We start from the raw sequence: 5,236 nt of genomic DNA, 5'->3' as shown, positions 1-5,236 counted from the left end.
AGTATCTTCGATAGGTATCTCCTTCCCAACCTTCTGATTTCTGGAATCAGACTCATCCCTTGAGTTGCTATGAAAAGCCTCCAATTCTCTAGATGTCTCTATTTGTGAGGAGACATACTTCGAGAAACCACAGGAAATTTCTAGTAATATACTTGGTACCTCAGTGAGTAATTGATTATCCGATAGATAATCAAGTTCGATAAATCTCTTTTCTAAGAGAGATCTCGTTAGATTCAATTCGCGCTCATCCTTATTCCATGGAGAAGGACTTTGGTGACAGGAATGCCACATATAAAAATCGGCGTAATCCCGGAATAGTGTCCAACTCCCCTCGTCAATGGAATTTAACCAATCTCTTATATCGCTATAGGATAGGGATACACCATCACGAGATGACATTGTATTCTTATGGGGTGGAAATAGAGACAAATTGGAGAGACCCTTCCGCTCGGAATAGAACGGTGATTCATCTCCCTGCCGATCTACTGAATCCCTGGATTCGAGTAACATTTTGTCCCAAAAGTCCGATATTACGGGAATGAAGGAATCGCTTCTTAATGTTGCTGTTTGTAGCCAATTAACCCTTTGCTTGTCATGGATTTTCCGGAGAAGTAACGAATCAGAATCATTTTAGTAACAGTCATCCTTACGAAGTATCACATTTATATAGAATTCAAAAAACTCATTTGAATCTTCTAGATTCTTATCCCCCAGTGATTTTTCAATCCTCTCAGTCACATCTCTGGATATATTCTTGATGGGGAGTGGATCCCTCATCAGCCGGACCCTCCATCCATCTGAAACCGAAGGATCCATCGCACTATATATGGGAACTTGCGGTTCTTCCCTCGTCGAAGTTGTGGAAATATTTCCGTTTGAATCCGAATAGTAAGAATTACGTGTCTTTCCCTTTCTATCCTTTTCAGCAGGTGAGCATCTTATTGATAGAGAAAGAGGATAGAAGGATTCAACAGAATTTGTTGCTGGTTTTTTTACTACTCCACCAGTTCTATTAATTAGTTTCGCTAGATCTATAGAACCTCCTTCGATCAAATTTCTCTCACCTGAACGATGCATAGGAATTGGTATTGTTAGTAACATCAGGATTCCCGGAGTCACGCTATTACCCCGCTTCATTGAATCGCGCAGATTCCGTAAAAAGATTGAACTCAGAATTCATAAGTCAAATAATTTGATGGAGGGTTCATAACTGGAGAATAGACCAATTAGAAATTCCCCTAGATCTTGATTTTTCAATGATTCAAATGAGTAGTGGAATCCATCGGTTTCTGCTAACTTCGGAACTTCAGAGAATAAATCTGGACTTCTTACTTTTTCTTCTCCCACTTCTCTTACCTCATGATCTCTCTTCACTTTATCTATATGTGGTAGATACTACCCACCTCTCACATTCCATTATATAGATAATATCGAAAGATTCAAGGCCCAATGGAGTGAGTACTTTCGATGTGGTGATTTGTGGGTGTATTCGTACCTACCTGAAGCTGTCTCGGGAATCTCGAATTGTTGAAGAAACCTATCTATGTCTTATCTATCTCCTCATCAACTTATTTTATTCCGAGTGATAAAGACGAGTTCTCCAACCTGATGGGCGAACGACGGGGATTGAACCCGCGCGTGATGGATCCACAATCCATTGCCTTGATCCACTTGGCTACGTCCGCCCCCTACTTTCCCTATTCAGCTTTCTTAACTGGGAGAGAACAAGATCTACTAGGGTCATTCATTCGATGCGCGTACGTATTATTCGTCTATATATTAATACAAGAAAAAATATGTTAGGTGAAAAATGTATTCTCAATCTATTCCAGTGGGTACGGGACTACAAGCGTTCCGCTAATCAGAATGAGAATATCTTTGATTCCCATTCTCTGTAATCCTAGAAGGGTGTTTCAAAGATTCCCCAGAATCCAAGATTGGAAACTGATAATTGTAAGATTATGGCGAGATATTACTATTATTTCTATTCATTCCATCGGACGAATCTCCATTAAATACCAAACCTTATGCGAGGTTTGGTATTTAGTGATGCTGCACGACCAGACAGGTATTATCCGTTTACAGAAGGAGCTTCAACAGAAGCTAAGTCTAGAGGGAAATTATGAGCGTTACGTTCATGCATAACTTCCATACCTAGGTTAGCACGGTTGATGATATCAGCCCAGGTGTTAATAACACGACCTTGGCTATCAACCACGGATTGGTTGAAGTTAAAACCATTCAAGTTGAATGCCATGGTGCTGATACCCAAGGCAGTAAACCAGATGCCTACTACGGGCCAAGCGGCTAAGAAGAAGTGCAGAGAGCGAGAATTGTTAAAGCTGGCATATTGGAAGATCAAACGGCCAAAATAACCGTGAGCAGCTACGATGTTGTAGGTCTCTTCCTCTTGACCGAACTTGTAACCTGCATTAGCAGACTCATTCTCAGTAGTTTCTCTGATCAAACTAGAAGTTACCAAAGAACCATGCATAGCACTGAATAGAGAGCCGCCGAATACGCCAGCTACACCCAACATGTGGAAGGGATGCATAAGGATGTTGTGCTCAGCCTGGAAAACGATCATGAAGTTGAAAGTACCAGAAATTCCTAGGGGCATACCGTCAGAGAAACTTCCTTGACCGATTGGGTAGATCAGGAACACAGCGGTAGCAGCTGCAACGGGAGCTGAGTACGCAACAGCAATCCAAGGACGCATGCCTAAACGGAAACTAAGTTCCCACTCACGACCCATGTAGCAAGCTACACCAAGTAGGAAGTGAAGAACGATCAGTTCGTAAGGACCACCATTGTATAGCCATTCATCAACGGAAGCTGCTTCCCAGATTGGGTAGAAGTGTAAACCGATAGCTGCAGAAGTAGGAATGATAGCACCGGAGATAATGTTGTTTCCGTATAGCAAAGAACCGGAGACAGGCTCACGAATACCATCGATATCTACAGGGGGAGCTGCGATGAAAGCAATGATGAATACAGAGGTTGCGGTTAATAAGGTGGGAATCATTAAGACACCGAACCATCCGATGTAAAGACGGTTTTCAGTGCTGGTGATCCAGTCGCAGAAGCGACCCCATAGGCTTGCGCTTTCGCGTCTTTCTAAAGTTGCGGTCGTGGTAATTTTTGGTTTTCGAAACGATTGGTGATTACCCAAGCTGATGAGCCTGTTGATCCATAGTATATCACAGAATCCCACCTGTGTCAACTAATCTAATATTGATTGAATATCCGAAGAAACGGGAAGACTTCCCTTTGTTTTCGCACGATACTTCTTCAAACCTTGACTCTCTTTTCAGACGCATTTCCCTTTTATTATCATAAACCACGGGAAAGTCAACGTTAGTTCGGCTCCTCGAGTACATCATGGGAGATGCCAGCTTTGCCTTAGATGTACTACGACTCAATCATCGATTCGAGGTGAGGGACATACAGGATAAATATCTGCTGGCGTTGCCTGACATCCCCCCCCCCCCCCGAGGTGAGTAGTCCGCCCCAGGCGGAGATAGTTGAGAATGGTGGGAGTCGCGGGGATGCGGGCAGTGCCAATCATGTCGATCATGTCGATTGTGTCGATTGTGTCGATCATTCTAGTCATGTCGATCATGTCGATCATGTTGATTGCGTCGATTGCGTCGATCACTTTGGTCATGTCGATCATGTTGATCATGTCGATGATGTTATGGACTTTACGATTCGACACTAGTCTTTCTCTTTTTCATGAGGTACTATACCAGTGACAAAATTTCCCCTATGACTTGGATATTCTTTCTCCCATTATTTAATTTCTGCTTATCCATATGCTTCTGGCGTATCTTGATTCCTAATACCCTGCGCTCCGGAGTAGAAGGTTTCAATCCACCAATAAGAGGTTGTGGATTGAAACGAACCCGGAACTAACGGAAATGGGCAAAAGCCTTATTAGCTTCTGCCACCTTGTGAGTCTCCTCCTTCTTCCGTACAGCACTACCAGAATTTCTGGCAGCATCCATTAATTCATCACTTGATCTTAAAGCCATACTTCGACCTGAACGTTTTCGACACGCGATCAATAACCATCGGATAGCCAAAGCTCTTCCTTCTGCAGGTACTACTTCAACGGGGACTCGATAAGTCGATCCACCTACACGTTTGGATTCTGTTACTATATCGGGAGTTACCCTACGTATTGCTTGTCGCGGGACAGACAGTGGATTCTTATTCGTCTTTTCCTTAATCCGCTTCATAGCCTGATAGAGAATCTGATAAGCCAATGATTTCTTGCCATCTTTAAGAATACGATCAACCAACATGTTTACTAATCGATTACGATAAATCGGATCCGATTCTATATTTTTCTTTTTGTTCGCTACATTGCTCCGGTGTAACATGAGTTTACAGATATGTCGGATTCCGATTCTATCTCGACTGTATCTTAGAATCTTATTTGGGCTTTTTCACTCCATATTGTAGGGTGGATCCGCCGGTTAGTCGAGGATCTCCCCCCAAACTGCACGTGCGACTTTCATCGAATGCAGCTTTCCATATGATTGAATAGAAAGTCTTGAAGTAAGTTCGGGTTACTTCAATGAATCATATTTACTCATTAGGCATTGAGTATCCGTTTCCTCTTCATCATCCCACGAATAGGAGAAGGGAAATCCCGTATTTCATTTATCTCACCAAGAATGTCCGTGGGTTTATTGATCCAATTACCAAATGTTCACAAAACCTCCACTGAATCTCCATAATCGTAGTCCGAACTCGTTCTGAGAGAGAGAAGACATTCGAAGATTTTCCAAATAAATGGGAGTCCGGGTAAGACTCAACTTACTGGAATGCAATACCCTGGACACCGAGTTGTTTCACACGAATAAGATAATAATCAATCTCCGTAATAGCAGGCTTCGGTCCCCTGGCAACATTCCCACTATCGGGTCGGCTATGCATTTGACATATCAGAACAACCGATACGGAATCATTGCGATGATACAAGTTACGACAATGTTCTGCAACGCACTGGAACGCCCCTTCTTACGATCCTTTACTCCTACAGCATCTAAAGTTCCTCTAACGATATGATATCTTACACCAGGTAGGTCCTTCACCCTCCCGCCTCTCACAAGGACCACGGAATGTTCTTGCAAATTATGGCCAATACCTGGTATGTAAGCCGTTATCTCGAACTTGGAGGTTAATCGAACTCTGGCGACTTTCCGTAGGGCAGAGTTAGGTTTTTTTG

The sequence above is a fragment of the Dipteris shenzhenensis genome, unplaced genomic scaffold (assembly GCF_047967505.1).
Source record: "Dipteris shenzhenensis isolate YYH24624 ecotype China unplaced genomic scaffold, Dip_SZ_1.0 scaf0488, whole genome shotgun sequence".
NCBI classification, from domain to species: domain Eukaryota; kingdom Viridiplantae; phylum Streptophyta; class Polypodiopsida; order Gleicheniales; family Dipteridaceae; genus Dipteris; species Dipteris shenzhenensis.
The sequence above is the reverse complement of the archived record's forward strand: the minus strand, read 5'-3'. Positions refer to the sequence as shown.